Source organism: Phoca vitulina, unplaced genomic scaffold, assembly GCF_004348235.1.
Source record: "Phoca vitulina isolate PV1807 unplaced genomic scaffold, GSC_HSeal_1.0 scaffold9, whole genome shotgun sequence".
NCBI lineage: Eukaryota > Metazoa > Chordata > Mammalia > Carnivora > Phocidae > Phoca > Phoca vitulina.
Window position 1 is genome coordinate 52,095,744 of NW_022589712.1, and position 25,045 is coordinate 52,120,788.

The 25,045-nt window shown below is 39.5% G+C and overlaps 1 protein-coding gene across 1 annotated transcript in view; it reads left to right on the forward strand.

The window, feature by feature from the left end:
* SNX3 (sorting nexin 3) overlaps positions 1-25,045 on the forward strand; it is a 44,514-nt gene that overhangs the window by 6,492 nt on the left and 12,977 nt on the right. The gene's annotated exons all lie outside the window — the stretch shown is intronic.

The following is a 25,045-nucleotide window of genomic DNA, read 5'->3' on the forward strand; positions in this document are numbered from 1 at the left end:
CCTCATCTGGCTACTGTTACTTGTCCTGCAGGACTCAGCCTTACTATCATCTTTTTTTTTTTTTAAAGATTTTATTTATTTATTAGAGAGAGAGAACGAGTGTGGGGAGGGGCAGAGGGAGAAGCAGACTCCCAGCTGAGCAGGGAGCCCTACCCGGGGCTTAATCCCAGGACCCTGAGATCATGACCTGCGCTATACGCAGACGTGTAACTGGCTGAGCCACCCAGGCGCCCCCTTACTATCATCTTTTTAGAGATTTTGCTGATCCATGGAATTTAGACTGGATTTCCTTCCTGTGTACCCTTGTAGCCCTATAAGGATTAAATTTATTTGCTTGTTTGTGGCTTCCTTTAGTTCCTGTATCTTCCACTATAAATTCCTAGAGGACAGGGACTGTCATAATCACTCTTACTCAACACCTGGCGCTGCACTTGGTACGTAGTGGACAGTATGAATGAATGAAGTTTAGGAAGGTTAAGTAATTTGCCCAAAGTCGTGGGTATTAAATGGCAAAACTGGGATTTGAATCTACATTTTCTGACCTTCAGAGCCTGTCCTGAACATTCTCCTCGAGAGCTTTTGAAACTATTTTGATTCTTACTTCATTGGGTAGGGTTGGGATTTGGGAAATGGTAGTTTATTTATTTTTAAGATTTTATTTATTTTATTTTGAGAGAGCGAGTGAGGGAGAGAGCACAAGCAGGGGAAGGGGCAGAGGGAGAAGCTGACTCCCTGCTGAGCAGGGAGCCTGATGCGGGGCTCAATCCCAGGACCCTGGGATCATGACCTGAGCCGAAGGCAGACGCTTAACCAACTGAGCCACTCAGGTGTCCCGGGAGAGAGAGAATCTTAAGCAGGCCTCCATACCCAGGGCGGAGCCTGATGTGGGGCTCATCTCACAACCCTGAGATCATGACCCGGCTGAAATCAAGAGTTGGACGCTTAACTGACTGAGCCACCCAGGTGCCCCAAGAAAGAAATTCTTGTATTTTGTTAATATTGCCACTCTGTACCTTTTAAGTGGAAAAGTCTAAAATGTTTAACTTTTAGCAGTCTTGGTGATTCTTTGTAGTAGAAATTTTCCCTGTCTTCACCTTCATAATCATGCTTACCAAAAAAGAAAAAAAAAAAATTGAACTGTTTTTAGGTACTTTGATGTTTTACCATATTGTGCTGCTTTCATGTAAGCAGAGCCAGCAATTTTTTTTTTAAAGATTTTATTTTTTTATTTTTTTTATTTTTTAAAGATTTTGTTTATTTATTTGACAGAGAGAGATACACAGTGAGAGAGAGAACACAAGCAGGGGGAGTGGGAGAGGGAGAAGCAGGCTTCCCGCAGAGCAGGGAGCCCGACGCGGGGCTCGATCCCAGGACTCTGGGATCATGACCTGAGCCGAAGGCAGACGCATAACAACTGAGCCACCCAGGCGCCCCAGAGCCAGCAGTTTTTTTAACATCAAATAAGAAAGATGGTGTCCAAGAAAAGCAATACTGTAATCTTGGTACTGCTTTTTACTGATTTCTTATTAAATGACTTAATGCTTTCAACTAGAATTTTACTTCCTTAAGGAAATATTTAGAACCTAGGAATTTTGACATGGCGGTAAAATGTGACATTTGATGTAACTTTCAGGAAAGGTGGTATCCATTAGGATACAGTTTGGGCTGTTCTCACAGAGACTTCAAGAATAGAGTTTAATTTTTCACATGAGAGGTCTCAGAGGCAGGCCTGGGCTGGTATCATGGCTTGACTCTCAGCTGCCAGCATCACATCCATCTTCTAGCCAAGGGGAAAACATATTCCTGCCCCATTGCCCTTTTCCTCAAAGGAAGCTGGGAAATCTAGTCACATCTTCAACCATGTGAAGAAAGGAAGGACAGGCACAGTTCTTTGCTTTACCACAATAGCAAAGAAGTAATTGGGATCAGCCCTTCTAGGGTGTGTGGCTTTAGCAACATTCTGATCATCTCTCTTAATTCTTTACTTTTTGCTGATGCCTGATATTTCAAAGTTTAGAAAAAGGTCATTTGATTTGTAAGAAATGAAATTGAGTTCTCATTAGTTCTGACAGTCTTTTTTTTTTAAAGGTTTTTTATTTGAAAGAGTGAGCATGGGGTGGGGAAGGAGCAGTGCGAGAGGGGGAGGGATAAGCCAACTCCCCCCTGAGCAGGGAGCCTTACACGGGGCTCAATCCCAGGACCCCGACCTGAGCCAAAGGCAGACACTTAACCAACTGAGCCACCCAGATGCCCCAGTTTTGACAATTTTAAATATGAATGAGTTTTGATTTCTTTGATTTCTTCCTGAAAATTAATTTTGGTGAGTTGAGAAAGGAGACAATCATGAAGACATGGCATATCTGATAGGGTATGGGGTTGGATTAGAGGTGTTGAAAATACATGATTAATCTTTTATTTTTTTCTTTTTCAATGGCGGTTTAAAACTATGGAGGCAGTTTTACTTAGGACCAGCATTTTAGTTGATGGTATCGAATGAAGGAGTATATAATTTGAGCCACCAAAATAAGTGAGCTCAGTGTCTCTTACCAGAGAATCATAGAAGACTTAAAATAATTTTTATCACTGATATAGCATCTCTGTTTGCTTGGCTTTCCTTAAATTATTTCCACACCTGCTACCTATAGATTGTTTGCTTTATGTTTTTTCCCACTCTTGCCTTGTGGGATGAGTTTCTCTGTTCCATAGTAAATTTGGGAATTCTAATCCATACAGAGGAAGAAAGGAGTCTCAAAGCTCCCCTCCTTATGTCCAGTTCTTTGCATCTCACTCCTCTCTTGCCTTGACATTATTCATTATCTTTTTTTTTTTAAAGATTTTTTTTTTTTTAATTTATTTATTTGAGAGAGAGAGCAAGCACATGAGGGGGGGAGGGTCAGAGGGAGAAGCAGACTCCCTGCCGAGCAGGGAGCCCGATGCGGGACTCGATCCAGGGACTCCAGGATCATGACCTGAGCCGAAGGCAGTCGCTTAACCAACTGAGCCACCCAGGCGCCCGACATTATTCATTATCTTGAAGTAGAAACAGAAGTAGATAAAAGTCTTGTTGGCTAGGCATATATTATGTATTGTCAGGCCTTTATTTAAATTTACACCCAGGGGTGCCTGGGTAGCTCAGTTTGTTGAGCATCCGACCCTTGCTTTCAGCTCAGATCATGATCTCAGGGTTGTGGGATCAAGCCCTGTGTCCAGCCCTGTGCTCAGTGCAGAGTCTGCTGAAGATTTTCTCCCTCTCTCCCTTAAGCTCTCTCTTGTGTGAGTGTACTCTCTCAAATAAATAAATAAAATCTTAAATAGATAAATTTACACCCAGAGATCTCCCCATATTGTGTAACTGAGAACATTTTTTTAAAGATTCATTTATTTGAGAGAGGGAGCATGAGCGGGTGAAGGGGCAAAGGGAGAGAGAAAGGAAGAGGCAGACTCCCTACTGAGTGCGGAACCAGACACGGGGCTTGATCTCACCGCCCTGAGATCATGACCTGAGCTGAAATCAAGAGTCAGAAGCCCAACTGACTGACCACCCAGGCACCCCACTGAGAACATTATTAATAATACACTGATAGATCTAGAGCAGGAGTGAGCAAGCTGTGGGCTTTCCTGCTTTTGTAGTTTTATTGGAAGACTTCCAAAACTTAAGGCAATAAATTTGTGTTTTAAGCTACTAAGTTTGTGATAATTTGTTACAGCAGCAATAGGAAATTAATAAGAATGACCATACCCCTGTACTAAAAATCATTTCCCGGGCACTTGAGTGGCTCAGATGGTTGAGCATCTGCCTTCGGCTCAGATCCCAGGGTCCTGGTATTGAGCTCCATGTTGGGCTCCCTGCTCAGCGGGGAGTCTTCTTCTCCCTCCCCCTGCTCTTGTGCTCTTGCTTGCTCTCTCCCTCTCAAATAAATAAATACAATCTTTTTAAAAAACTGAGTATAGGAGAAAGAATCACATAATCTCTGATACAGTCGTTTATCCTTGCTGTTGTACTCTGGTGCTCTTGTATGAGAGGGAGCCAACTTCTGAGACTAGGCAGATGTAAAATTATGAGTACTGTGTGATGAATACTGTGGGTTATTGGCTCTTGGTTAAAATTTAACTTAGAAAAGGTGTTATTCTTTATTATTAGGCCTCTGACCCTCCATAATTCCAGGCAAGGTCTTGGAAGCAATAGTATCTTCCATTCATTGCACACATTAGGAGAAAAGTACTTTGAATTCTGCATCTTGTGATTCTAGGTCTCAAAGTCTAAAATATATTTAAGTATTTCAGGCAGTAAATGTATAACTACACAATTTCTTTTGATGTTACAATTTTTTTTTCTTGGTTTCTATTTTGGAAAGAAACCTGCAGTTAGCTTCAGGCATTTATTTATAGTGAGCAGGAACGGTCTGTTCTTTTAAAATATCCAGATCCATTTGTGACAGGATAGATTTTAAAAATGCAACCTATAAGGCTATGAGGTATATAAAATATATGTATCAAATACGTAAGGCACCCAGAACTTCTGTATGAAGAAAGTTCAAGAATGTTAAAACTAAGGAAGCATTGTAGAAGAAGGATTCTAATTATAAAATCTGGTGAAACTTTCATAAATTAAGAAAGGATTTATAGGTTAGAGTAGGCTATTAGTTATGAATACTGTTCAGTGGATTATTTAGAAGGAATATGTTCTTTGATTTGCTTTTCTCTAGAACTTCTGATATGCCTTTGTCTAAAACTGTTCTAATATATAGTAGTCATTAGCCATATGAGTCTATTTAAATTGAAGTGTTAGATTCAAACTATCAGACATCTATTTGTTTCCTTAGAATTAGAGTTGACTTGTTTGACTTGTCTTTAATTCATTATAAGTGATAGTTGGGCTTGAATTACAGGATGTGTCATATATAAAGGGACCATTGTATATAGGGCTTTTTCTCTTGAGTTTCTGTAACCTTTTTGCCCCATCTCACTGTGTTTCCAGTCATTGATCACTCACAGTCTGTTCACTGTTACCTCTGGGCCAAACTCCCATGCACTGACACACAGCCTGTTCTCTGCTGATTAAGATAGAGAAAATTTCTTAATCCAGTCAAAGGTTAGCGACGTATTTCCTTTATAGGATAATTTTATTATATTGGGAAATTGAGCACAAGTTTGTAAACTATAGTTAAACTATAGCTTAACCAAAGAGAACTGGGATGAGAGTAAATGGTGCCTTTCAGAGTGTATAGAATCTTACTTCTCTTCAGTCCTATACGGGTAGATGTAAAATATGTGTGGTTCCGACAGATTTCAGTTATAGCTGCTTTCAGGTCTGTTTAGAGCACTGGGCCTTCCCATGGTATTTAGCTCAGGCCCCTGAAGTAATTTCCTGTTTTCCAATGAAGTTGGGTCTCTTATAGGTCTTGCTGTGGCCAGTAGAAGAGGAAATGCTTCCCAAAATCCTTTTCTGCCCCACTTCCTCAAGGATTCTTTTTAAAGGCCTCAGAAAAATCTCTTAGATTAAAATGTTGAAGTCTTACGTCTAAATTCTCATGTAGGCAAACTAAAAGCAACTCAGCAGTGGATATTAAATTTAGATTGTAAAGCACTTTGATAAATCGGTTTTGTCCCTCAGTTTACACGTTAATATATTCTTTTCGTAAACACCTGAAGTTGGTGAGGAGTCACAGTTGGCTGCAAAGGGTTGAATAAGCTGCAAAACAAAAACAGCTTCAGTTATAGATTCATTGAAATGTCCTAGAGCACTTCCATTTTTATAACTTCCTAACTTAAGTTCTTGGTTGTTGAACAAGTCACCTTGCTATAAAGATGGTTTAAATTGTTACAACACTTTCTTTGGCAATTTTTGATGGCTTGTGTTTCTGATTAGTGTTTGTCCTAGTTTCACCAGACTTTATTGAAAGAGCACAGTTTATCAGTATCATGTGGTTTCAGAGACATCTTGGCAGTTTTTTGCTATCAGTATTGCCAGAAATTCTATATCCTGTGTCAGAATGTGCAGAGAAATTTTGTTCTTTTAATTTATAGTTGCTATTATTTATTACTATTAATTCGTACACTTGCCCTGATACTGCATTTTGTTTCTCTCCTCTATCAGTCCCTGTGTAGGGCTCCTTACCCCTACCCAATGACAGACTTCATTTTCTTGTTGGGTTTTGACTGCTGTGTTTATCATATTCAAGTTTCATTCTCAAGGAAGCTAAACTTCTCTTTATTTTTTTTTTTTTTTTTAAAGATTTTATTTATTTGCGAGAGAGAGAATGAGAGACAGAGAGCATGAGAGGGAGGAGGGTCAGAGGGAGAAGCAGACTCCCTGCTGAGCAGGGAACCCGATGTGGGACTCGATCCCGGGACTCCAGGATCATGACCTGAGCCGAAGGCAGTCGCTCAACCAACTGAGCCACCCAGGCGCCCTAAACTTCTCTTTAAATTGGCCGAAGCATCTGGGGCAGTCTTTCCCTACCCAGGGACGGTAGAAAAGAACTGGCAGCAGACTTGAGTATTGTATGTGTGAGGGCGCGCTGGGCGGAGGTTGTAGCAGAGGGGCAAAACTATTGACCGCTTACATAGCGTGGATCTCCATTCTTTTAGAACCTCCATTAAGTTTTTGTTCTTTGGGAGATAGTTTAACATAGTCTAAGAACACATAGATTATGAACTTGAATTCATATCCCAGTTTGCCCAGCCTATTAATTGAGTGCCCTTGGACAATTAACCCCTCTGAACCTTTTGTCTATCCTAAAGATGACAGTGTTAACTGTTTTCCTTAGGATTACATGAGAATTAAATGATGTTAAGTGTTATGGACTTTAAATACTATTTCATTTGGGATGCCTGGGTGGCTCAGTCAGTTAAGTGTCTGACTCTTGATCCCAGCTCAGATCTCAGGGTTGTGAGTTCAGGCCCCTCATTAGGCTCCATACTGGGCCTGGAGCCTACTTAAAAAAAAAAAAAATTCTATCTCATTTATATAATATTAGCTGTTGCTATTATTTAATTACTGAGTTGCCTCTAGCTTTCTATTGCACTATCAGAAAAGAGAAGGAGGTGCCTGACTGGCTCAGTCGATAGAGCATGTGACTCTTGATCTCAGGATTGTGAGTTTGAGCCCCACATTGGGGGTACAGGTTACTTTAAAAAAAGAGAAAAGAAAGTACTGATTTCAGTAAATGGTTTTCTGACATACATTACCAGACTTGCATTTTTTTCTCCCAAACTCTCTTGATATGTCATTGAAACGTTCTTTTTTTTTAAAGATTTTTTTTTTTTATTTATTTGACAGAGAGAGACACAGCAAGAGAGAGAACACAAGCAGGGGGAGTGGGAGAGGGAGAAGCAGGCTTCCCGCCAAGCAGGGAGCCTGATGCGGGGCTCGATCCCAGGACACTGGGATCATGACCTGAGCCGAAGGCAGGCGCTTAACGACTGAGCCACCCAGGCGCCCCTGTCATTGAAACGTTCTTAAGGAAAAGTCAAAACTCTATAGAATCTCTTATATTATTTAAACATGACAATGGATGGTAGTGATGGTTGCACAACAGTATAAATGTACTTAATACTTCAGAGTTCTGTACACTTAAAAATGTATACTCTGTAACATAAAATGGTAAATTTTCTGTTATGTGTGTTGTATCACTATAAAAAAACATGGAAACACAAATAATGGAGGAGGAGCAGTTAAGTTAATATAATCTTTTCTTTCAAGTTAACCAAAGCAGGGGAGGAAAGCAGTTCTTCATGACCTTTTAACAAGAATCTCAGTCCTTACCCATTTATCTTGTCTTAAAGTCTGTTTTAGAGGTGTCAGGGTGGCTCAGTTGGTTAAGCAACTGACTCTTGGTTTCATCTCAGGTTATGATCTCCAGGTTGTGGGATCGAGCCCTATGCTTAGCACAGAGTCCGCTTCGGATTCTCTCTCCCGCTCCCTTTTTCCCCCTCTGCCCCTCCCCCTACTTGCACATGCCCTCTCTCACTCTCCAAAAATAAAATCTTTTTTAAAAAAATTTTTAAAGTCTTTTATCTATTATTAATATAGTCACTCCAGCATTTTTGTAGTTACTTGTAGGCTATATCATTTTCCATCCTTTCACTTTTAACCTGTTTTTGTTTTTGAATGTTAAATGTGTGTCTTGTGGACAGGATGTAATGAATGGTACCTTTTTTTTAAATCCAGGCTGACAAGCTCTGTCTTTTGATTGAAGGTTTGTTTTATATTTAATGAAATTATTGGTGTGATGGATTTATTTCTGCCATTTGATACTTTTTTCTTTTTTTAAGTTTTTATTTTAATTTCAGTTAATATACAGTGTTATATTAGTTTCAGGTGTACAGTATTGTGATTCAGCAATTCCATACATCATCCAGTGCTCATCACAAGTGCACTTCTTTTTAATTTTACTTCACTTATTTATTTTAAAGATTTACTTATTTATTTATTTTACTTATTTATTTTAGAGCGAGAGTGCACACAAGCGGAATGGGAATAGGGAGAGGGAAGGAGACTCTCAAGCTGACTCCATGCTGAGTGCAGAGCCCAACACAGGGCTTGATCTCACAACCGTGAGATCACGAACTGAGCCAAAACCAGGAGTCAGATTTTTAACTGTGTTACCCAGGTGCCCCTTTTTATTTTTTTGCTTTTTTGAGAGAGAGAAAGCATGAGCTGGGCAGGAGGGGCAGAGGGGGAGAGGGAGAGCGAATCTCAGACAGGCTCCATGCCAAGGGCAGGGCTCAGTCTCACAACCCTGAGATCATCACCTGAGCCAAAATCAAGAGTCGGATGCTTAACCAGCTGAGCCACCCAGGTGCCCCACAAGTGCATTTTTTTTTTTTAAGATTTTATTTATTTATTTGACACAGAGAGATATAGCGAGAGAGGGAACACAAGCAGGTGGAGTGGGAGAGGGAGAAGCAGGCTTCTCGCTGACCAGGGAGCCCGATGGGGGGCTCGGCCTGAGCCGAAGGCAGACGCTTAACGACTGAGCCACCCAGGCACCCCCCCACAAGTGCACTTCTTAATACTTATTTATTATATCTCATTTTTGTTTTTCTATTCCTCCTTTATTGCTTTTTTCATTAAATAGATATTTTTTAGCATACCATTTTAATTCCTAAGACCTTTTAAAATTCTTCTTAAGATTATTAGTGTTTGATCTAGGAATGACGATGACTCAGCCTTTCACGGTGTAATTCACTTTAATGCTAACTTAATTCTAGTAAAATATATAAGCTTTGCTCCAAATACATCCAGTTCCTCCCCCTTCCTTTGTTTTATATTGTCATGTGTATTATATCTTTACATCGTACAGAGGTAACAATAGAGGTTTATTTCTTCATGTGGATCCCAGTAACCATCTGTTGTTATTTCTTTTGAGCCTGAAGGGCTTTCTTTCCCTCCCTCCCTCCCTCCCTGCCTGCCTTCCTTCCTTCCTTCTCTCCCTTTCCTTCTTTTCTTTCTCTTAATCTTTCTTTCTTTTTTCTTAAAGATTTTCATTTATTTGAGAGAGAAAGGCAGAGTTAGAGCACGAGCAGGGACGAGAGGGAGAAGCAGCCTCCCCACTGAGCAGGGAGCCCAACGTGGGGCTTGATCTCAGGACCCTAGGATCATGGCCTTCAGCTTAACCGACTGAGCCATGCAGGCACCCCTGAAGGGCTTTCTTTAGTATTTCTTGTAAGGCAGATCTGCTTACTATAAATTCTTATAGTCTTCGTTCATCTGGGAATGGCTTATTTCATACACACACACACACACACACACACACACACACACACACACACGCACATATATATGTATGTATTTATTAAGTAGGGTCCATACCCAGTCTGGAGCCCAGTGTGGGGCTTGAACTCACAGCCCTGAGATCAGTACCTGAGCTGAGATCAAGAGTTGGACGCTTAACTGACTGAGCCACCCAGGTGCCCCTTCTCTTTATTTTTGAAGGATGGTTTTGCTGGATCTATTAGTTTTCTGTTACTGCATTAAAAATTATCATAAATATAGCACCTTAAAGTACTGCCTCACCAGTTTCTTTAAGTCAGAAACCTGAGTTTGGCTTAGCTTGGCCCTTTGCTTGGATCTTAAGATCTACAGTCAAGGTTTGATCAGTGTTGTGGTCTCATGTGAGGCCTGGGATTCTTTTCAGGCTTACATGGTTGTTGGGAGAATTCATTTTCTTTTTCTTTTTTTTTTTTAAGATTTTATTTATTTATTTGATAGAGACATAGTGAGAGAGGGAACACAAGCAGGGGGAGTGGGAGAGGGAGAAGCAGGCTTCCCGCAGAGCAGGGAGCCTGATGTGGGGCTCGATCCCAGGACCCTGGGACCATGACCTGAGCCGAAGGCAGACGCTTAACGACTGAGCCACCCAGGTGCCCCCGAATTCATTTTCTTATAGCTGTAAAATTTATAGTGGCCTGAAGTCCTCTTTTTAAGGGACTCACCTGATTAAGTCAAGTCCACTAAAAAATCTCTTTTGATGAACTCTAAAGACTGATTAACCTTATCTGCAGAAGTCCTTCATCTTTGCCATATAATGTAACTCAGTCATGAAAGTGACATCCATCGTATTCGTAGGCCTCTCCCACACTCATATGGGAGGTGTGTATACCAGGGATGGGAATTGGGGGGGAGGTGCATATCAGATTTCTCTCTACCACTGAATATAGACTTTGTTGTATCTTCTTTCAGCCTTCTGAATATTCCAATGCTTCCTAGTGTCTGTTGTTTAAGGGGAGGAGTCAGCTGTTAATTTTATTGTGTGTCTCCCTATATGTGGTGAGTCATTTGTCTCTTACCATTTTCAAGATTTTCTGGTTGTCTTTGGCTTTTAATAGTTTGACCATGATGTTTGTAGGTATGGATCTCTTTATGTTTCTCCTACTTGGAATTCATGGAGTTTCTTGGATGTGTAGTATAAAGATTTTAATCAAACTTGGGAAGTCTTCAGCCATTATTTATTCTTTTTTTTCTTCTTATTGTGAGTCTCCCATTACTTGTATGTTGGTACCTGTGGTGGAGTCTCACAGGTTTCTGAGGCTGTTTGTTCTATTCTCTTTTTGTTCTTCAGAATGAACAATTTCTATTGATCTGTCGTCATTTGCTGATTCCTCTTGTCTGCCCCTCAAATCTGTTGAGCCCGTCCAGTGAATTTTTCATTGCAGTTATTGTACTTCTCTCTCTCTCTCTTTTTTAAGATTTTATTTTTAAGTAATCTCCACACTCAACCTGGGGCTTGAACTCAACAACCCTGAGATCACGAGTTGCATGCTCTACTGACTGAACCAGCCAGGCGCCCCAGTTATTACACTTTTCAACTCCAGAAGACTTGGGTCTTCTTTATAATCTCTTTTGTTGAGATGCTCTATTCATTGAGTCATTGTCATCATACTTTCCTTGAATGGTTTTCTTCAAGCCATACTTTCCTTTAAGCGTGGTTTCTTTTAGTTACTTGAACATATTTATTATAATAGCTACTTTGAAATCCTTGTCAGCTAAGTTCAGCAGCTGAACCTCTTCAGAGATAGTTTCTATTGAAAACAGTTGTTTTTTCCCTGTGTATAGAATACGCTTTCCTGTTTCTCTGCGTGTTTCGTAATACTTTTTTTTTAAGCTGAACCTTTTATTTTGTTTGAACATTTTAGACAATATATTTTTATTTATTTTTTAAATATTTATTTGAGAGCGTGAGCAAGCACAAACAGGGGGGAGGGGCAGAGGGAGAGGGAGAAGCAGACTCCCCTCTGAGCACAGAGCCCAAGTCAGGGCTCAATCCCGGGACCCTGAGATCATGACCCAAGCAGAAGTCAGACACTTAACCAACTGAGCCACCTAGGCGCCCCTTAGATAATATATTTTATTTTATTTTATTATTATTTTTTAAAGATTTTATTTATTTGACAGAGAGAGACATAACGAGAGAGGAAACACAAGCAGGGGGAGTGGGAGAGGGAGAAGCAGGCCTCCCACGGAGCAGGGAGCCTGATGCGGGGCTCGATCCCAGGACCCTGGGATCATGACCTGAGCCGAAGGCAGACGCTTAACGACTGAGCCACCCAGGCGCCCCTAGATAATATATTTTAGAGACTCATGAATTATATCATCTCCCACCTCTCCCACACGGGAGGGGGTCTATTTCTATATTTTTTTTTAAGGACCTGCCTGCACAAAGTCTGTAGTGTGCTGTTGCCAGTATCTCTGATTTTTTTCCCCCCAATTCTTGTTTGTTTTTTAAGCCTGGTTTCCTAGGGGTCAGCCTTGGATCAGCATAGCTTAGTGGTTAGCCAGTGACTTGGTCAGAGGTTCTGCATAAGCACCTTGAGCCATAAGGCTTCTGCCCTTAGACAATGAATTTGTATGTAGGTTGGGGAATGAATTCAAAGCATAGGCAATTTATAAGTTCCAACTTCTACTTTGTGCCAAGTCTTCTCATGTCCATGATTCTTCTGTATCTGTGAAAGACCTCACAGCCAGAGATAAGTAGGGTCCTTGCCAGTCTTTCCTAAGCCTGCATGCCGCTTTGTGCAAGCACAGAGCCTTTCAGACCACCAGGATAACGTATTAAGGTCCGTCATGGTTGTGCCATTCTTGGGACATCTCTGCTAAATTTCCGTCAAGTATATTCATTTGTTTCTTGCCCTAGTCAATCTTGGAACCATTGGCTGATGCAATATTGGCCTTCCCCATTGTTTGCCACCAAGATCACTGTTCTTCTCAACAGTACCCCCTGCATATGGAATTTTTCTGCATTCTTCTCTTAATCAGTTATCCCCCTCTGGCAGTGATGGTGCTGGTTTTGCCCCACACTGGTAAAACTACCATTGATGGAGCTGGTGGGTGATGGTTAAAACACCACAGACTTGCGCTCTTACCTGAGGTTCATGATTTTTTCTTAAATAAATGCTTTTCGATTTGTTATATGTCTTCAGCCAATTTTCAGAATCCTGATATGGTTGTTTTTGAAATGTTTGTCTAGTTTTATCATTGATTTGGGGGGAGAGGTGGGAGAGGTTTTGCTTAGCTCTTCACCATTCCAGCAGCTCCCACTGCTCAGCGGGAGGCCTGCTTCTCCCTCTTCTCACTCCCCCCAAAACTTACCGTTTTGCATTCTACCTTTTTTTGAGGTTTTATATTTTGAAGAGATCTTACTAATATTACTGTGCTTTTAATGTTAATTTATGTGTGCTCAGAAGCACTTTTTATGCAATGTTTAAATGTTTTTTAAGACCTCTTGATCAAATATTACTTAACTTCTTGCACATAGTAGTTGTTTCTAGATATGTCTCCTGAGGCAAGGGAAACAAAAGCAAAAATGAACTGTTGGGACTTCATCAAGATAAAAGCTTCTGCACAGTGAAGGAAGCAATCAACAAAACTAAAAGCTAGCCTATGGAATGGGAGAAGACACTTGCAAATGACATGTCTGATAAGGGTTAGTATCCAAAATATATAAAGAACTTACCAAACTCAACACCCAAAAAACACAAATAATCCAGTTAAGAAATGGGCAGAAGACATGAATAGACACTTTTCCAAAGAAGACATCCAGATGGCTAACAGACACATGAAAAGATGGTGAACATCACTCATCATCAGGGAAATACAAATCAAAACCACGTTGAGATGCCACCTAACACCTGTCAGAATGGCTAAAATTAACAACACAGGAAACAATAGGTACTGGCAAAGATGCAGAGAAAGGGGAACCCTCTTGCACTGTTGGTGGGAATGCAAGCTGGTGCAGCCACTCTGGAGAACAGTATGGAGGTTCCTCAAAAAGTTAAAAATAGAAACTACTCTATGATCTAGTAAACGCACTACTAGGTATTTACCCAAAGGATACAAAAATACTGATTTGAAGGGGTACATGTATCCCGATGTTTATAACAGCATTATCAGCAACAGCCAAACTATGGAGAGAGCCCCAATATCCATCGACTGATGACTGGATAAAGAAGTGGTGTGTGTGTGTTTGTGTGTGTGCACATGTGCGCACAAGCGAACACACATACACACTGGAATATTACTTAGCCATCAAAAAGAATGAAATCTTGCCATTTGCAGTTATGTGGATGGAGCTAGAATGTATTATGCTAAGCAAAATAAGTCAGATAGAAGAAGACAAATACCATGTGATTTCACTCATGTGGAATTTAAGAAACAAAGCAGATGAACATACGGGAAGGGGACAAAAAAAAGAGAGAGGGAAACAAACCATAAGAGACTCTTTTTTTAAAGATTTTATTTATTTATTTGGCAAGAGACAGCGAGAGAAGGAACACAAGCAGGGGGAGTGAGAGAGGGAGGAGCAGGCCTCCCGCTGAGCAGGGAGCCTGATGTGGGGCTCGATCCCAGGACCCTGGGATCATGACCTGAGCTGAAGGCAGATGCCTAACAACTGAGCCACCCAGGCGCCCCCCATAAGAGACTCTTAAAAATAGAGAACAAACTGAGGGTTGTTGGAGGGAGGTGGGTGGGGGATGGGCTAAATGTTGATGGGTATTAAGGAGGGCACTTGTTATGATGAGCACTGGGTGTTGTATGTAAATGATGAATCACTGAATTCTACTCCTGAAACCAATATTGCACTGTATGTTACCTAACTAGAATTTAACTAAAAATTTGAAAAAAAAGATAAATGTGGCATGGTATTTGCCCTACACTCGATACCCAGGAAGTGATAATATGTGTGAAGTAATAATAGTTCCTCTTTAATTATTGATGTAAATGGTAGTATCTTCATTTTAAAGATGATGTAACTGAGATTTAGAGAAGGAAAGTAACATTTTTTAAAAGATTTATTTATTTGTTTTATAGAGACAGCGAGAGCCGAGGAAGGGCAGAGGGAGAGAGAGAGAGAAGCAGACTCCCCGCTTAGCACAGAGCCTGATGCAGGGCTTGATCCCAGCACCCTGAGATTAGGACCTGAGCAGAACCCAAGAGTCGAATGCTCAACCTACTGAGCCACCCAGGTGCCTCAGAAAAATTTTTAGTCCTAAAGCCTCTAAGCCTAAAAGGTTGTACATACATGTCTTTATCATAATAATGTACTCCCAAGATTGTGTAGTCTTACAGAAACTTGCCCCATGGTATTCTAGTATCCTTAATTTCTTTCTCCTTACCCTTATCTATCCTTGTCTATATAAAGTCTGCTAATCAGGGGCCATGTCCATGTATTTAGTCAGTGTTTGTGGTAGATTCTCAATTAATACTTTTATTCTGTATAGTTCTTCACATTATAAGTAACATCAGTGGCTTATGAGACTCCATAATTAATATTTATAAGTGTCATGACTTAAAATATTTACCACACTTCCAAATAGTTTGGGGGCTAGAGGTGAAGGATCTGGAATGATTTCCTTTTCTTACAAACTTTACAACTCAGAGGAGAGAGCAAGAGAAGGAAAGTATGAGGAGAAAAGAGGCTAGATTAAGTACTCAGAAATGAACTTAAATTTTGAGGGACAGAACCCAGCCCCACCACAAACACTGATAATACCTAACAGTTAAAGAGAGTATGCTGGCAAGAAATTTTTTGGCTTATACTGACTTAATTATTAATGTATTGAAATCTTCTTTTTTTTTTTAAGATTTTATTTATTTGAGAGAGAGAAAGAGAGAATGAGCGATGTGGGACCTGATCCTGGAACTCCGGGATCATGACCTGAGCCGAAGGCAGACACTTAACTGACTGAGCCACCCAGGCGCCCTGTATTGAAATCTTTGATGACAAGTTACAACTCTTGTGACCTGTGCTTTTTCCAATGATGTATTATGAGGGTTCTTAAGAGAGTTAACTGTTTCTAATAAAAGGATTTTGTGTTAGTGATTTGAGTACTTTTGGGTTATAAGAACAATAATCACTCTTTGTGGGGCTTTATGGAAGGAATAAAGTATTATAATGATACTGCTGTCAGTCTCTAAATTTAAAGCATGCATGTATATAGTATTTAATATCATTGTCTAGTTGGTCTTATTATAGCTAATCACTCTTCACAAGAGAAAGGGTTTATTAACATAAGCATCACTCGTGTCTTCAAGAATTAAGACTCATTAAATACCTGTTTTCATGTTCCAGGTAATATTTCATTCTTTGAAGAAACACCTCAGTGTAATTCTTTTATAATGTAGGTGGCAAATTATTTCATACTCTGTTCTTAGAGGTTTATCAAGTTAATGCAGAGAAAGCAACTTAATCTTAAATTACAACTTATTTTAGGACCTTGCTTTTGTTTAGAGTAGAAGAATTTCAGTTTGGGTGCCTGGGTGGCTCAGTTGGTTAAACAACTGCCTTTGGCTCGGGTCATGATCCTGGAGTCCTGGGATCAAGTACCACATTGGGCTCCCTGCTCGGCGGGGAGTCTGCTTCTCCCTCTGACCCTCCCCCCTCTCATGCGCTCTCTCTCTCTCTCTCTCTCTCTCATTCTCTCTCAAATAAATAAATAAAATCTTTAAAAAAAGAAAAAAAATTCAGTTCATCTTATCACCTGCTTAAATTATGGAAGAACACTTCCGTAATTGAATAATCTATAATCAATGAACTTTTTTAAGATTTTTCTGGGAACCTCAGCTGCTCAGAACATAGTCAAGAGCTAATAAGCAAAAAAGTTAACAGCAAAGGGTTAAAAAAAAAGAAGTCTATATACTTACTAGGTACCACGTTTTTATATATGAAATACTGTCCTCTCAGTATGCTTCTTGTTTAACATAATTCTACCAAAGTCAGGTTACTGATTCAGTTACCTGTTACTGTGTAATAGACAACCCCAAAAGTTGGTGGCTTAAAACAGCTGACATTCACTTTATCACAATTCTGCAGTTTGGTCAGGTCTTAGAAGGAACAGCTTCTCTCTGTTTCCCTGATCTCTGCTGGAGCACCTTGACGGGCTGGAGGATTTATTTCCAAGATGATTCAGTCATATGGCTGGCTGGCAAGTTGGTGCTGGCACCAACTGGGAGTTCAGCTGGGGCTGTTGATCAAGTCCTGAGTTTTCTTTCATGTGGATAGCTAGACTTCTAACAGAATAGTGTCTGGGTTCCAAGAGAGAGTGTCTTTCTGTGAACAGATGTTCCAAGAGGACAAGCCTCAGTTCACAAATACTTAACTGATATGCCATTCATCAGAGGCGGTTACATGGCCAAGTCGATGAGGGAAAGGATACAGAAAGCATGATTTATTGCAGGTAACCAAAGTTAATAGCCTACTACAGTTATGTGCCTCCTCAGTGTGTAGTGAAATAGCCTCCCTGGAGGCCGTTTTGAAGCCTTAACATTCATAGCCTTTGGCTCAGTAATTTCACCTCTAGCGGTTTGTCTTAAGGAAAGTATATAAATTTCCTGGATCTGTATCAAGGTTTCATCTAACTCTCATCCATAGCATTTTGCCGAGGGTGAGGTAGCTAGTTAATGCAGGAGTTGGGATTAAAACCAGATTGTCTGGTTCCAGAGCTGTGTCCTTAATCATTGTATTATACCACCTGTTATGTAGATAATGTCTGTATATAATCATGTTAATGATATAAATGAGAAGCTTATAACATATTTAATAAAAATAGAAGTATATATAAAAATCTGAAAGGATATATATCAAAATATCTACAAAGGAATGTGTATTACTGTTCTAATTTTTTTAATTATAAAGATACTTTTTATGAGCCTGCCATGCAAACTTAATATGTTCTTCATATGTATATGGGTTTTTTTTAAAAGAATTTTTAATTTTTAAGTAATCTGCACCCAACGTGGGGCTTGAGCTCACAACCCCAAGATCAAGAGTTGCATGCTCCACCGAATGAGCCAACCAGGCACCCCTTAGATCTATTTTAATTCTGCTCTATTTCTTTAATCCCTCCCCACCCTCCCGAGTTCATGCTATACATATCTCTTGAGGAGGAGATCCTTTTTAGATCCCTGTAGTCCGTATGTGCATATATAGAAGTTTAGAATCCACTTACTGAATAGAGTTTCTTAACTAATATTCTTCCGCTGGTTTCCACATTATCGTTTTACCTACAATGACTTTGCATCCCATTTCCAGTTATCCTCATAATGGTTAGTTCCAAATCACTATACTTGAGGAGGTAAAATATTATTGCCTATGATTATTTTGGCTAAACTAAAATGACTTGGTGATCATACAGATTCCTTAGCTCCCATACCCTGTTTCACAGTTAGTAGGTCTAGGACAGTGGTTCTAGGGCACTGATTCTCAACCCTGGCTGCACCTTAGAATTGCCTAAAAACACTGATGTTAGAGTTCCACCTCAGGCTAATTTGAATGAGATTCTGTAGGTGGTGGCTCTTCGGATGTGTGGGAATGGGTGGCTGTTTACAACTCTTGAGACAATTCTCACCATGAGGCAAGTAGGGAAGATAGAGAAAATAGTTCTGCACTTTTCAAATAGTTCAAAAAAGGTCGTAGACTATTAATAAGCAGTTTTCTTTCAGAAGCCTATATGGGATTGTATAAATATTCATGAACTATTGGGAACAAATTTTTCTTTACAGTGGAATTATTACTGCAGTTTCCTTAAAGGTTTAAAGGTGAAAACCTTGCATGAGCTCACAAATGAGTCTTGTTGCCAATTCGCAGATGAAGAATATGGTCAAAGTAGGAAGAGTAGGGGCACCTGGGTGGCTCAGTCGTTAAGCGTCTGTCTTCAGCTCAGGTCATGATCCCAGAGTCCTGGGATCGAGCTCCGCATCGGGCTCCCTGCTCAGCGGGGAGCCTGCTTCTCCCTCTCCCACTCCCCCTGCTTGTGTTCCCTCTCTCACTGTCTCTCTCTCTCTGTCAAATAAATAAATAAAATCTTTAAAAAAAAAAAAAAAAGGAAGAGTATATGGAATTACTTGATTTATGCATTAAAGCAGTCTAGATTATTTCTTCTCTACTGTTTTGGATATTATGCTGTAAAGGATACTTCTTTCATGTTGTACACCTGAAACTAATATCATATTGTATGTCAACTATACTTCAATTTAAAAAAAAAAAAGAATACTTCTTTTAAAATAATGGGAAATTGTATCACTGGAAGGCCATGTCCTTATTTTATTTATTTATTTTTTTAAAGAAAGAAACTAAACTAAATACCTTGGCTTACTGACAATCTACATTTCAAAGGTTCTCTGGACTAAAAGCTTATTCTTCACTTAAATGACTTCTCCCCAGCCATATTTAGAGTTCATCTAGGTTATAAACCATATCTCCAGTTATTCATGCTGTTCCAGATTGGGTAAAACAAGTATCAAAAGTACTGACGGGCCAGATAATAGCTTAAGCACTTCTCAGCTTATCCTTTATCTCTAGATGTAGATATTTGGAGAAATGCAGCCCTTTAATGAGAACCGGAGTGAGGCATCCATTTACATCTCTTAGGATTGGTTAAATAGAGTAAGGTCTATTGAGTATACTTTTGATGTTGTTGCCAGTCTCTTTTTTCAAATGTATACGTGACACTATCTGAAGAAATACTAGAAACACCTAGTAAACATTTTTCTAATATCTATTGTTAAGCTATATTCAGGTGATCACATTTTGAGGCTTGGTTTTCTATTTGGCTATCAGTGATAATCAGGTTACATATAGGGTATCTGTGAGCTTCTGACTTTAATAGGTCGGCCTGTGTAAGTGTGCAAGACCCAGCTTTTTGGAGACCAGTGTGACAGTTTCCTCTGCTTAAATGTGAAGGGAGCACTTTTTTTAGAGGTCTGTACCATGGTTTCAGAAATCTGCTCTATAGTATATGATATCTATTTGGGTTCCTGATGATTTTACTCTGTCATTAGTAATACCTTTTGGGAAATGGCTGGTTTCTCTTTTATATAAATGGTAGGGTTTAAAAAAATTTTCTATTTGTGTATAGTTGACACAGTGTTATATTAGTTTCAGGTGTACATCATGATTCAGAGTGTCTGTAGGTTATGCCATGCTCACCACTAAATAGCAGTTTTAGAGTACAGGCGTACAGACGTCTCATGACCTTTCATCCCTTTGGAGTTTTGTTTCTGGTACATTATTATATAACAGATAATACTGAATAGTTTCCTTCAAGTTTTTAGTCTTACTCTTCTGGAATTGTCTGAATGTCCCAGGTATCTTGTGTAATTAGTCCATTACCTTTTCATGTGCTCTGCAAAATATATTTTCCTCTTGCAAATGAAAAGGCAAGATACACAGAAGCTTGAGAATTGCCCTGAATTTTTCCTAAGGCAAGTACAAATATCCAGGGCTTCATTTTAGCCAAATAGACTATAAATCCTCTTCTGAATCTGTTTAGTAAATCAAATTGTGAACAAAATATACTTAACATATCTGTATGTTGACACTATTATTTGGTAGTGCAGTAAGCTAGTCTCCGCATGGTTGAAGTGAGGCAAATAACTTTACCTAAAAATGTGAATTTCTCCAAGAAGCAGGATTCATTCTGTGCTCTGACGGTTCTATAAGCTTTAAATTTAAGTGGATAAATTCCAAATGGCACTAAATTTTATTAGACAGCAAGTGCAAGAATAAGGAAAAAAAACTTACTGTAAAGAGGAAAAAAAGGTAACTTTACAGTTGGATAAATCTGGCTGACTTAACCTTAATCAGGTGATCCAATAATAGGACAAACTGACATCATGTCTTTCTGATGTGATGTACTGAGAAGGCTTCAACATTCCTTCCATTAGGAACATTCCTGACAGAAATGCAGGACATGAAACTGGTCAGGAGGAAACAGACAAACTCAAATGTATAATGTATCTCAAATATCTGCCCTTCAGTGTTTAAAATTGTCAGTGTCAGGGCGCCTGGGTGGCTCAGTCGTTAAGCGTCTGTCTTCGGCTCAGGTCATGATCCCAGGGTCCTGGGATCAAGCCCCGCATCGGGCTCCCTGCTCAGCGGGAAGCCTGCTTCTCCCTCTCCCACTCCCCTGCTTGTGTTCCCTCTCTTACTGTCTCTCTCTCTCTCTCTGTCAAATAAATAAATAAAATCTTAAAAAATAAAATAAAATTGTCAGTGTCTTGAATGGCAAAGCATCAGGAAGACTGTTCTAAATTGAAAGAGATTAAAGATACAACAAGGCAGAGCTTGATTCTTAATTGGATTCCGATTTTTAAGAAGTTTTAAAGGGACAACTGTAAGATTTGAATATGGACTGTATATCAATGTTAATGTGCTGTATTTGGTCCTTGTTCTGTGGTTATATAAAAGAATGTTCTTAGGAAATGCACACCGAAGTGCTTGGTGGTAAAGGGTTATGATGTCTGCAGTTAGCTCTCAAATGGTTCAGCAAAAATAACTGCGTGTAGAAGATTGAGAAAGCAAATGTAACAATAATAACAATTGGTTAAAGGTAAAGGAGAGTATTATGAGAACTTTTTGCTGAGTGTTAAAAGATACAAAAGCGGTAATGTAAGAAAAACAACTTAGACTTACTGTGCAGTTGTTGGGTGTATGAGTCTAGCATGTTTATATATATTACCCCATTTTATCATTACAACATCATTTTTTTTTTTTTTTAAGATTTTATTTGTTTGACAGACACAGCGAGAGAGGGAACACAAGCAGGGAGAGTGGGAGAGGGAGAAGCAGGCCTCCCACGGAGCAGGGAGCCCGATGCGGGGCTCGATCCCAGGACCCTGGGATCATGACCTGAGCTGAAGGCAGACACTTAACGACTGAGCCACCCAGGTGCCCCTACAACATCATTCTTATGATTATAAGAACATGGCCTTCCAGAACCACACATCTAATTTATTTCAAAATATTTATCCCTTGAATGATTTCCCAAGCAGTAGAAAAGAAATTGTCTGGGCTCATTCAACTCTAAACCATCTATTTTGATATACTTTCACACTATTATCCCCAGTTTATAGATGAGCAAATTGAAAAATAGATTAACTAGCCCAAGTCATACAGCTATGTGACAGTGCTGGAATTTGAACCTAGACAGAGACTGAGCTCTTAACCACTGTTGTAACATAGAATATTACAAAGTGTATACTTTTACACTGAATGAATCTCTAAGATTTGATGGTTAGAATGAGAAAGGGTAAGGTTACTGACTTTAATTTTCTTTGACTGCAGAAGGAATAGTATGACTATAAAGTTTTGTAAAACAAGATATTAAAAATCTTAAATTTGACTAAAATCTCATTTCTTTATCTGAAGCATTGAATGCTTTTTTTTTTTTTTTTTTAGGTTTTATTTATTTATTTGAGAGAGAGAGCACGAGCAGGGTGAGGGGCAGAGGGAGAAGCCGACTCCCTGCCAAGCAGGGAGCCTGACGCGGGGCTCCATCTTGGGACCCTGGGATCATGACCTGAGCCCAAGGCAGATGCCAAACCAACTGAGCCACCCAGGCGCCCCACATTGAATGCTTTTCATTTGTATTTTCTCTATTTTTCTATTCTCTTTTTCATTTATTTCCACTCTGATCTGTATTATTTCCTTTCTTCTGCTTGTTTTGTGTTTAGTTTGTTCTTCTAGTTTCCTAAGGTGGAAGTTTATTCATTTGAGATACTTATCTTTTTTAATGCAGACGTTTACAGCTATAAATTTCCATCTAAGCACTGGTTTAGCTGCTTGTTGGATGATCGTTTGAACCAATCAGACATGTTACAGTAATATTTTCCAAACTTGTGTGTTAATCACCTGGGGAACTTTTTTAAAAGGTTCATTCCCGGGGTGCTGGGTAGCTCAGTCATTTGAGCATTGGATTCTTGATTCCAGCTCAGGTCATGATCTTGTGGTTGTGGAACTGAGCCCTGCGTCCTGCATCTGCACTGAGTGCGGAGTCTGCTTGTCCCTCTCCCTCCCCTCTACCTCTCCTTGAGCTTGCCCTCTCTCTTTTTCTCTAAAATAAGTAAAATCTTGGGGTGCCTGGGTGGCTCAGTCGATTAAGCATTTGCCTTTGGCTCAGGTCATGATCCCAGAGTCCTGGAAATGAGCCCTGCATTGGGCTCCCCGCTCAGTGGGGAGTCTGCTTCTCCCTCTCCCTCTACCTGCTACTCCCCCTGCTTGTGGTCACGCAAGCTCGCGTTCTCTCTCTCTCTCTCTTTCTGTCAAATAAAATCTTTAAAAAAAATAAGTAAAATCTTTAAAGGGTTCATTCCCCTAAAAACTGATTTAGTTGCTCTGAGGCAGGCCTCAAGACTGGTTTTTTTGTTTGTTTTTAAAGACTACCCAGATGGCTACCATCTGAAAACTTACCAAGCTATACCCTCGATGTTATTTGTTCACTTTTCTATGCTTATGTTATACTTCTATTTAAGAAATTGTTTCAAAGTACCTAGGTAATTCTGAAGCATCACTTGATTTAAGAACCACTCATATCTTTAATTTTAGTAGTGGGGGTAGGATATAGAGTAGAGATTTTGGTTTGTTTCTTTTTCTCTGACTTTTTAACATTGTGCCATGTATTTATTGATTTGATTTATTTGATCTGTTTGTTTATTTTAGAGAGAGTAGGGGGAAGGGGCACAGGGAGAGTTTTAAGAAGACTCTGCACTGAGCACCGAGCCCCACTAGGGGCTTGATCTCGTGACCCTGAGGTCACGATCTGAGCCAAAACCGAGAGTCAGATACTTAACCATCTGAGCCACCCAGGCATCCCCCCAAAAATGTTAATAAGTAGTGGTGACATACTAACTAGTATTTGGGTTGTAATAATTAAAAAGGCATATTTTGAAATGGTGAATAAAATCAGGTTTTTTGTTTTTTTGTTTTTTTTTAATTTTATTTATTTATTTGAGAGAGCATGAACAGGGGCAGAGGGAGAAGGAGAAGCAGACTCCCCGTGGAGCAGGGAGCCCGACTCAGGGCTTGATCCCAGGACCCTGGGATCATGACCTGAGCTGAAGGCAGATGCTTAACCGACTGAGCTACCCTGGTTCCCCAGTGGATAAAATGGTTTTTACAGACTTTATGAATTCTTGGCAACCTTCTTATCTTTTTGACAGGCAGATAATTATAATTCTTTGCTTTTTAAATGTTAGTTTGAGCCATAGCCCTGACATAATTTTAAATTACTGTTAATACTGGATTTCTTACGTAGATCTTATGAGAATAGTTGATGTGTTTGTAGGAGCCTGTGTCTTTGCTTCAGATTTATAATGAAACATAGGTTGTACAACTTTCACAGTTACATGAATGCAATTGAAAAGACCAAGGTTACTCAAACTCACCTTCGGCATTTACTAATAATAGGTACCTATACAGATAGGTAAAGATTATGGCTTAGTTTATGGTTCTTGCCTGATGGACTTTAGTTTTACTTGTCTCTGATCTTGCCTGTCTCTGATCGCTGTTCCTCCAAATAAAAAATTGTCATTTTATACAAATGGCTGAGTTTGACACTTTTACCTATTAGGTAAAATAACAGTAGCTAGGCAGAAAATAGTGGCTTCTAGTTTATGCTCAGTCTGAGCAATTTAGAACAACTTCTAAAATTAAGGGGAAAATACGAATGTCAGGATGAGAGAATACTAAATGTTGCCTTTTAAAAGTTTCCAAAGTTTTGGTCATCTTAAATAAGTTAACCATATTTAAGTCTGATTTACATTTACTTTCAGAATTCACCACTTTATTTCTCTCTGGATAAGTCTATAAAGCAGTTTAAATGAAATCCAAAGTAAAACCTATAAGGAATTTTTGCTTTAATTTGCCTCAGTAGTCTGGCTCTTGTGCATATTCTTCAAGCGGATAAACCTTAGAAATGGCTAGAACCAACTGTTCTTTTTTTTTTTTTTTTTTTTTTAAGATATAATTGACATGGGACACCTGGCTGGCTCAGTCGGAAGAGTTAGTGACTCTTGATCTCCGGTTTGTGAGTTTGGGCCCCATGGTGGGTGTAGAGTTTATTTAACTAAATAAAACGTAAAAAAAAAAAAAAGAAGATATAATTGACATGTTACATTAGTTTCAGGTGTACAACATAATGATCCCATATTTGCATACTTTGTGAAATGATCACAGTAAGTCTAGTTAACATCTCCCACCATACATAGTTACAAAAAATTTTTCTTTCTTGTGATGAGAACAGAACCAACTGTACTTAATGCCCCTCA